Source organism: Eulemur rufifrons, chromosome 15, assembly GCF_041146395.1.
Source record: "Eulemur rufifrons isolate Redbay chromosome 15, OSU_ERuf_1, whole genome shotgun sequence".
Taxonomy (NCBI): Eukaryota; Metazoa; Chordata; class Mammalia; order Primates; family Lemuridae; genus Eulemur; species Eulemur rufifrons.
In genome coordinates this window covers 1362758-1372988 of record NC_090997.1, presented here as the reverse complement: position 1 = coordinate 1372988, position 10231 = coordinate 1362758, and the positions used below count along the sequence as shown (strand labels likewise).

At 45.4% G+C, this 10231-nt stretch overlaps 2 pseudogenes; both read right to left on the bottom strand.

Annotated features, from left to right (window-relative positions):
- Positions 1-6044: 6044 nt before the first annotated feature.
- LOC138395625 (tripartite motif-containing protein 26-like) lies at positions 6045-6950 on the bottom strand (annotated as a pseudogene).
- LOC138395689 (polyadenylate-binding protein-interacting protein 1-like) lies at positions 6921-8358 on the bottom strand (annotated as a pseudogene).
- Between the last annotated feature and the right edge of the window lie 1873 nt (positions 8359-10231).

Genomic DNA, 10231 nt, shown 5'->3' with positions numbered 1-10231 from the left:
ATCCCCTTGCATTGTGGGAGAGGAAGCTGCTCAGAGGTCCTGGATTGCTGTTTCTTTAATTGTGCTCCAAATTTGACTTAACTGTTATGAATTCCTATAAAAATAAAGCAAGTCAAGTAATTTCAAATTATTTATAAATTTATTTCAAATACCAAAGAAAAGTAAATATAATATTGTGTATTTAACTTAACTATTTACATTCAAGTACATTGTCAGCCTGTTTTACTTTAAGGAAGTTTCTTTCTATTACTAGTTTGTAATATATCTTTTTTCTTAATGAAGGTATGCTGAATCTTATCAAATGTTTTTTTCCATATCTATTGAATTGATTGTGTTTTTCTCCTTACATCTTTTAATTAATTACATTAATTGGTATTCAAATATTACATCTTGGGGTAATAGCTATGTGTTTTTATCCTTAAGTATATTGCAAGATTCGTTGTGCTAGCATTTTTCTAGGAATTTGTTCATGAGGGAAATTTTCCAGTCTTTTCGTCTTATACTGTGCTTGACACATTTTGTTATAAAATGAGCTGGAGAACACTGTCTCTTTTTTCTCTAGTTCCTGGAGGAATTTTTGAAAGGTCGGAATAATTTCTTCCCTGTTTTATAAAACTTTCTCAAGAAATCTCCTGGGTCCAGGGATTTGGGAGTAGGTGGGAGGAGTAAGGTTTCTACTGATACACTCTCTTTTGTGGTTAAAGAACAACAGAGAAATCAAAATATCACATTGGGCAGAGATTTGAAAGGTATATCTCATTGCTCAATTTGCCTGGAAGTTGAGCAATGACTGGTATGTTAAGATTCTATAGAAATTCACAGGTAGTGACCAAATGTTTGGCTGACGTCCACATATATGGAAGATAAAAACTGGAGGACTAGTCACAGGACCTTTGGAGGTGTTTGTAGGCACTGAATTCTTGGGATGGGCTCAGAATGTGCAAATATGTATGTGTATTCCAAGGAAATGTTCAACAAAACACCCAAACTGAAGACGAGGCTCAACAGGTGGTCTAGATGACCTTCTGTATTTGTTAGTCCTTCTCTTTCTCAGCCATCGCAATTTTGGATGGAAAAAAAAAGCCATGGTGGCATAGAGACTATGTATGGATTTTCCTTCAGTGAAGGTGTCCCTGCTTGGACCATAGCTGACCACTCAGTTTGCCAGCAGTTATGAATCCTAAACCCAACTATGTTATCATATCCAAATGTGGACTAGTAGCCCCTAGTGGAAGATTGGTTATATTGGATCCCTTCCACCATGGAATGAGTGTTTATCCACACTGGAATGTATCGTTCATTCTGGATTTCCATTGCCTACTCACCTTGCTTCTGTCCAGCTCACCGTCTCTGGATTTACTGTTGCTGAATAAAAAAAATAAATGATACTGATGGAAATCAGTGTTTTTACCTTTTATCCTATCATCCAGAAGCAGTTGGTCTTGGAATGAGCAAAGAAATCAGGACTGTGTAGTGAAAAGGGAAACTTATTGAGTCTCAACAACTGCAAAATTGAAAAACACCGTTATCAATTCATATTTTCATCTCTGCTGTACCGCTAAAGAAATAAGTTCATCTGTTTTTTTAAAACTAATTTCCTCCTTCTTTATCTTTTCTACTATTTTATATAGAGTATGTTGATAGGGGTTAACTTTATGTCACGTAGACTGTCTTACCTCATGTTGCTATTAATATAACAGAATACCTGAGACTGGGTAGTCTATAAAGAAAAGGCTTATTTGACTCACAATTCTGGTGGCTGGAAAATTCTAGAATGGGCACCTGCACCTGGTGCGGGCCTCAGGCTGCTTTAACCCATGGTGGAATGGCGAAGGGAGCCAGCATACGCACACAGGGATCACAAGGTGAGAGGAGAAGCAAGGAGGGAGGTGCCAGGCTCTTTTTAACAGCCATCTCTGGGAGGAACTTATAGAGTGAGAACTCTCTCACCCCTGAGAGAGGGCAGGAATCTGTTCAGGAGGGATCTGCTCCCGTGATCTAAACACCTCCCACCACGCCCACCTCCAACATTGTCACACTGGGGATCAAATTGCAACATGAGGTTTGGAGGAGACAAACATCCAAACCATAGCGTATACTATATATAATATATGTACCAATACATAAGTTCAAGAATTTCAGTGTGAAACCATAATAGAACTACTAAAATAGACTTTGTATCCAAAGATCCTGACCTTTGAGTTAGACCAATAACTGATGAAACTTTATTCTTTCCATTAGGGAGAAAGAGAGCATGTTTTGGGTTGTATACAAGATGCTGGGTGGAAGAAGTTTTGCTTTTGTTTGTTGGATGTTTACCTGTGGGAAGAAGGGTAGATGTTGATGTTTGGGAGACGAAGAAGCGGACTATAATTTAACTTTCATCATTCCTTTCAGTCAATGAGCATCTGCTCCCGTGACTTGGGACTGGTTCACTCCGTGAGTTAGGACCACCATTTATTACAGAAGCTGAAAATACACTGTCCCAATCTCCCTTGTTGCCAGGCACGTGCAGGCACCCTATACTCTGGCAATCAGATGCACTTACGCTAGATTTTGATTCCAGAGATAATTACATGAAGAACTCAGGCCCGTGAATAATCTATTCTAACAAGTCTGACAACAACAGCAAGGGCAATGTCCAGTTTCCAAAAATAGCAGGAGTTCTGGCAGCAGTGGTCAGTGTCCGACACCAACGTGTTCTCAAGCGGCTGAGGCAGCTGTCTTCATGGGATCGGCTCTGTGACATGACTGTGAACACTGTTCCCGGTATCTGGTTAACAAACTAGCTCCTGGCCCACCAATTCTGTGATTTCTCCCTTATCATTTTTATATGTGCTAAAATTGAAACATCCATAAAAGCTGCAATTTAGTTTGACAATAAAGCACAAGATTTAGAATAGTGTTTGAGATTTGAAAGCTATGGAAAGGATTCATTCTGGTTTTTTTTTTTTTAATAGAGGGCCCATTTTTCCAAAGCATTATGCACAATTTTAATTAGAATATAAAGCAGAATGATATTTCTTGTCATGAAATGGTTTCAACTCCAAAAATTTACCTGCTACAATGAGTTTGATAGAAAATACATGTGTGTAGAAATCTTAAGCCCAGGAGTGCAAGGCTGCAGTGAACTATGATTGTGCCACTGCACTCTGGCCTGAGCAACAGAGCAAGACTCTGTCTCAAAAAATAAATAAATAAATAAATAAAGGCTGGAGGTGGTGGCTCATGCTTGTAATCCTAGCACTTTGGGAGGCTGAGATGGGAGAATTGCTTGAGACCAGGAGTTCAAGAGCAGCCTGGGCAATGGCGAGACCCTGTCTCTACAAAAAAATAAAAAAAATTAGCTGGGCATGGTGGCGCACACCTGTAGTCCTAGCTACTTGGGAGGCTGAGGCAGGAGGATTTCTTGGGCTCAGGAGTTTGAGGCTGCAGTGAGCTTTGATAACGAACGCCACTGCAGTCTAGCCCGGGCAACAGAGCAAGACTCTGTCTCCAAAGTCTCAAAAAAAAAAAAAAAGAGAGAAAATATATATAATGGTTTCACATTTTAGTATGTGACAGGTAGGAATCATGATAAAAAAAAAAGGTCAATATGAAATTTTATTCTTGTCAAACTAATAACTGAAATGCATCTATTCTCTTTATGACAATCATGTTAGAGCTGGGTACTTTTTAATTGACAAGTAAAAATTGTATCTATTTATGGTGTACATCATGATGGTTTTTTCTTTTCTTTTCTTTCTTTTTTTTTTTTTTTGAGAAAGAGCCTCGCTCTGTTGCCTGGGCTAGAGTGCCGTGGCGTCAGCCTAGCTCACAGCAACCTCAAACTCCTGGGCTCCAGCAATCCTTCTGCCTCAGCCTCCCAAGTAGCCAGGATTACAGGCATGTGCCACCATGCCCAGCTAATTTTTTCTATATATATTTTTAGTTGTCCAGCTAATTTCTTTCTATTTTTAGTAGAGACGGGGTCTTGCTCTTGCTCAGGCTGGTCTTGAACTCCTGAGCTCAAACGATCCACCCATCTCCGCCTCCCAGAGTGCTAAGATTACAGGCGTGAGCCACCTCGCCTGGCCCATCATGATGTTTTGATATATGTATTCATTGTAGAATGGCTGAATCAAGCCATTTAACATATGCATTACCTTATGTACTTTTTGTGGTGAGAAGACTTAAAATCTCTCTTAGCAGTTTTCAAGTGTACAATATATTGTTATTAAAATGTGTTAATTATACATTTCAAGCATACAATATATTGTTATCACCATGATGTATAGAGGTAAGTATTTTTGTTTGCACATCTGCTATAATTCCTATTGCCAAGGAGAAAATTCTATTATCTGCTTTGGAAAAACAAATACACAGCAATTTTTCTGCGGGAATTTTATGCAAACCAATATAAAATCTAAATTCTTCACAAAATATATAAAACAGGAAAAAATGGTCTTTAGATTAGTTTTTTAATACTGGCACTTCTGAAATAGGCAACAATCTTCATTCCTGCTGTTAACTGTGGGGCTGGCATCAGACATGATTTCTTAGGCTCCTTTTGCTGCTGGCGTTTTTCTATATATGTGTCTAATAAGATCTGATTAATTTTTGACTTTGCGAGAGATTCTAAAGAGGAAGAGTTTCACCACTGTCTTGCTAAATTCTGACCCTGTTGTTTTGTAACTCATCATATTTTGTCTTGCATTTATTTCTAACCAAAATCATTGGAACATCTACATCCTCTCCCCTTAAATTCTGTTCCTTTGGGTCCTCCAAGTTGTTAAACATGACTGAGATGTTTAAAAGAATATGTAAGTTAAAACTCTTGGCTATGTGTCATATGAAAACATCGGATTGTAAATGGCCTTATTCCTGCTGTATTGAGGAGTTGAGCATACAGTGAAGGCAGTCTACTTCCACTTGCTTGTGTGATGGATACAGATGCAGGATGTAGAAATCTTGTGTTGTTTGGTCACATGTTTCAACAAGACATTCCTTCACAACTGAACAATCAGAGCAGATTTCCCCACATCTCTTGAACCCAGGACTACTAGCTTGTATTCATGTGCGGTGTGTTCTGTTTATCTACTGCAAATCCTGTCTCCTCTCAGGTTCTGTTGACTCCTCTACCTCCTCCCCCTTCCCCCTGCAGCTCCCACACTGACTCCTTCTCAGGCCGTTTCTGGCAACATCGAAGTGCTCCCAGAATTTGCATGCAGGTGGACACCGATATCCCTCCCCCTTTGCACTCTACAGGCCTCAATATTGTTTAATAAATTTTCCTGCTGCTAAAATTAGCCAGATTTGCTTTCTGCTGTTTGTAGCTGAAACTATTGATTTAACCTTAAGCTAAATATCTATTTCTACTATGTTAAAACCCAGCTAACATAAAACTGACTTCAGGACCCAGTAATTCCCCAAAACTCATATAAGCTAAACCTCGCATGGCTCCCTCCCAACTTATTTTTCCCTCCCCCTTTTTATTATAAAAATTATGAGAACATAGTAGAAATTAATAAGCCAATTCTCATTGTAGATATCTCAAATACCAGAATGTATAAAGTTCAAATGCTTGATCAGGCATGAGTTGCACCAAAATATTTACTCTTTTCCCAGATGCTTAGAAGGATGGCAGGAGAAGTTAAGTACAGGAAAGGCCCTTGAGAAATCCATACAGACGTTGTAATCAATTACTGTGAGTGGTAGAGATCGTAACCCTATGACACAGGCGCCCCTTCCCATGCCTTTGTCTCAGTGGCAGAAGACAACGACCAAATCAAATAGAAACAAAAGACTAGTAACACATGTTTTAATAAATACTTTAAAGACATTTCACCTCTTCCACTGTAGATAAATCAGATCAAGTATTATCCTTTCCGTTCTAGAGACAAAGCAGAGAGAATAAGAGACTCCTGACCTTTAGACTGCTCCCGTCAGCCTAAAGGGATTCAGAAACCCAGCAGGACAGTCTAGCAGAGCTAAACAGTTGTAAAATATGTAGAGGAATAAGAGACAGATGAAAATACCCAGGGCCATGCCCGTGGGGTCTTTTCTCAGGGTCTCAGTATAAGTCTAAATCTGATGTAATTAAGCCACAGGAAAGGAAAAATTCTCCCAGTGAAGGAAGATGAGAATTCACTGATAAACGCTCGCTCTTTCTTTCTTTTTTCTTTCTTCCTTCCCTCCCTCTTTCCCTCCTTTCTCTTTCTTTCTTTCGTGTGTGTGTGTGTGTGTGTGTGTGTGTGTTTCCCTTCTCAGATTTAAGCAGCATAAGTTAAACTCTTGAGTTCTAGCATTGGTGAAGGTTACCTTCCCGCTGTCGGAATCCAAAGCAACTCCAGTCTGCGCTGGACAGTAGGACAGGATCTGGAAAGGCTCGGGGCTAGTACGTACATAGACCCCAGCTGACGACAGCTGCAAAGTCCAGAATCCCTCCTCGGGGTGAAGTTGAGAAATCCTCTTGTCACCCCTGACTCTCTTGCCACCGCCACCAGGGAGAATGTTGGCCATTTTCTATTATCTTGAGACCATTCCTCCTCCAACTCTTCATTCTCATTTCTACATCCAGAAAACTACACCCACCAGGGATGTCCATGAATCCACCAAGATAGCTACTGTCAAACACCTGGCTCCACCCCTGTATTTCACTGCTTCTTTTTCCTCCCCTGCTTCCCACCATATCCTATCCGCTTTCACTTCCCAGCTGTCCTTGCCCAGGTGAAGCCCTTGCTGCCCAGCACGCCCGGCTCGAAGTCAAAGCCGGGCGCAGGCAGGCGCCCTCGCACAGGGCGCTCATGCACTTGCAGTCCCCCGACAGCCGCAGGCACCCACGGCCGACCGCGGTCCAGGGTGACACTCACTGCGGGGACAAGGGAAAAAGTTATAAGGAATAACGTTTATTTTGATAGATAGTGTCAAACAAAATTAAAGTTGCATACATTAGTAACATAACTCGACATCTGGAATTCGGTGTTAAGGGTGACACATGTTCTCGCTTTCCCAGGCTCTGTTAAATCACTATACCGAAACTGCTTTATAAGACGATGCTGAAATTTAACTTTACTGTTCTCGCTTATGCTCTGATTGCAAACGAAGCTTTTCATAAGCTGCTTCTACCTCTGGGTCCACCCCGTCATCGATATCATGGATCACCAGCCCCGACAGAACTGTTCCATCTTCTTCATAATCTGGAGGGCAGTCCTCCCTTTCAAGTAATTCCTGATGCTCCTCTTGGTCATCCGGACTGGCCACAGTGAAGGCCACCATCACATGTGTGACATTGGTTCACGCGTAAAGTAGTTAGGATCGTTTCAGGTGCTGCTTCTCTGGACGTTGAAGTTGTGTGGACTCTGCCCCAGTTACTCAGCCGGAGTTCTACGAGCTTCCGGAGTTTCTGTTTTGCATCTCTGCTGCAGTCTGCATCTAGGACAACATTTTCAGTTCTCTGAATAATTTCTTCCATGTCAGTCTTTCCTTTTTCCCTCCAGGCATCTTCCGAAAACCCTGTCAACTTCAGTAAATTTACTTCACAAATCAAGTTACCATCCATAGGATTAGAAAAGAGGATATTTGATCAGGCACGGTGGCTCAGGCCTGTAATCCTAGCACTCTAGGAGGCCGAGGCGGGTGGATAGCTTGAGCTCAGGAGTTCGAGACCAGCCTGAGCAAGAGTGAGACCTCGTCTCTACTAAAAATAGAAAGAAATCAGCTGGGCAACTAAAATAGAAAAAATTAGCTGGGCATGGTGGCACACGCCTGTAGTCCCAGCTACTCAGGAGGCTGAGGCAGGAGGATCGCTTGAGCCCAGGAGTTTGAGGTTGCTGTGAGCTAGGCTGATGCCATAGCACCCTACTCAGGGCAACAGAGTGAGACTCCGTCTCAAAAAATGAAAAAAAAGGAAAAGAAGGTATTCAGCAATTTACCGAAGACCAGCCTGGAGAACATCTGCTCTTGTAACCTGCCCATTTGTTGCCCAGATCTCCAGGTTAAGACAAAGCTCTCCCCAGAAGACTACAAACGCATGAAACTGTTTGTGAGTAACCTCATCCCTCTTGCAGCTTCATCTTTAACGTCACATTTGGTCCAGCATCTGAGGAGCGGCCAGCGGCAGAAGGCGCTGCTCTGTGGGCTCCTGGTCTGCGGCGGCACAGGTGACTCCACTTGCGGGTGCCTGCGTGAGAACGGGGACAGACGGGGCCTGTGGATAAATGAGTTCCACACGTTCTTGCAAAGCACTCTCTGTTGTAACCCAACCACTCGGGTCTCTGCAAACTGTTCAGTTTCAGTTTCAACACTGCCAGGCTGCTCTGTAAGGAGATTGGAAAAGTCCTGAGCATGCGTGAGGGTTACCCTCACAGCCATCCCAGAGGAGTCTGTGCAATTAGAATACCCTGCTCATGAGACGCGGGGCATTCGCACACAGCCCGGGCATTAACGCAGGGGCTGCAGCCACTGGGGTCTGCTGCGGCTGACTGGGAGCTCCGCTGCAAGATTCCATCCTGTGAACGGGGCGGACTCTCAGGGGCCTGGGTGGCTCCCGGCCAGGCCTGACCCACGCCACGGTTCTCGGGACGGCACGTGTAAGAGAGAGCTGGGGGGCACCAGTCTCCACAGTCCGAGGGGCGCCATTCACGTCTTGGCCTATTGGTGCGCAGTGAGCGACCTAACTGCAGGGCTGCGAGGCAGCACGGCAGTGGGGCCGAGGCAGAGGCGGCCTGTGGCCTGAGGCTGCCACTCCGTGTGCTCAGAACGCAGAAGCCGCGAGGCCAGGCAGACAAGAGCAAGCTCGGTTACAGGGAAAGGACCTGTGAGGACAGAATAACCAAACCCGGGCAGAGGAGGGTCGCAATAGCAAGCGGAGGTCTCCAGTGCAGGGTCAGAAAATGCAAGGAGGGAGGGAGCTTCTGGTTTGCAGCTAGAAAATTCTCCCTGTGGCAAGGAGGGCTACCTGGGGCCAAGGGAGCCCTCAGGACGGGGAGTTCTCTACGTGTGACGTACTTGTGGGAACACCCTTTGGACGCTCACCTGTCTTATATTCCAGTCTCTCAGCAGCTTCCCTGAGGAGAACAAAGGACAGCAATGACCCTCAAGCCCAGGAAATCGGTGGGCTCATTTCTTCCTCGGGCGGTACTGACTTCCCGACAGGGCTCGTCCCCACGACAACAAGCAGGGGACCCTCGGAAGAGTAAGGCTGGAGAATATGACAGACAGGACCCTCTCTCTGCATGTCGGCCCCACTGTGACTCCCACCTGAACGCTCCCCCCAGCCCTTCCCCTGGATTCCCGCAGGCCACCTGCAGAGAGAGGAGCTTCTCCGAGAATTCTGCTGCCCTTAACCACCCACGCGATGGGTTTCCCAATCCAGAACTTCTTCCGTGGGTACCTAAGACGGTGACACACATCACGGCCTGTTACTTAGCTCTTCTTGCTGTTCTGCATATTCATCTCTCAATCCTCAGGACAATTTTGAAGTGGGCGGGAAAAGTACGATTATTCCCAGACAAGTGACAGAAAAACGGGCCCGAAGACACCCGCTGAGATGGGCTTAGGACATCCGCCGACGCCACCTCCAGAGCGCGCTGCCTACTCGGCCCCACTTCCAGTCTCCCCACTGTCCACCTCTACCAGGGACGGTGGCCGAGGAGCCAGGGAGGATGTGCTCAGGGTCAGAGCAAGTCCCCAGTTCTCGAGAATGTGCTGTCCTGCCCAGAAAGGCGGCAGGATGATCGCGGGACGCAGCCCCTCTGGCGCCTTGTGGCTCCTCATTGATCCAGGGGGACCCGGTGAGGAAGAGGGAGGAAACACAGGGGACAAGGGGCACTGTGGGGACGAAGCGCTCTCACCTGTTGCGGGAGTCCCTGGAGTCCTCCTGCGAGGGAAGAAAGCACAGCGTCAGTGAGGACCAGGCACGACTGGAATCCGCCGTGCCCAGCACTGCGCTGGCGGCGGCCGAGCAGTGAACAGAGCAAACGCGGCCCCTTCCGTGTGGAGCCGGCACTGCAGTGGGGGCGCTGGATGAAACAAGAAAACAAAATCATCACAGTGACAGAAGCCACTTGAGGTCGGGGACGACAGGGCCAACCCATCTGGGAGACATCTGTACCCAGGACGGAAGGATGAGGAAGGACTGGCCGGGGAAGAGCGGCGAGCGGGTGAAATGGGAGGCGGCAGGAGGTCCAGCCGGGAGGACTGCTTAAGGCCAGGAGCTCAAGACCAGCCTGGGCAGCACAGCCAGACCCCA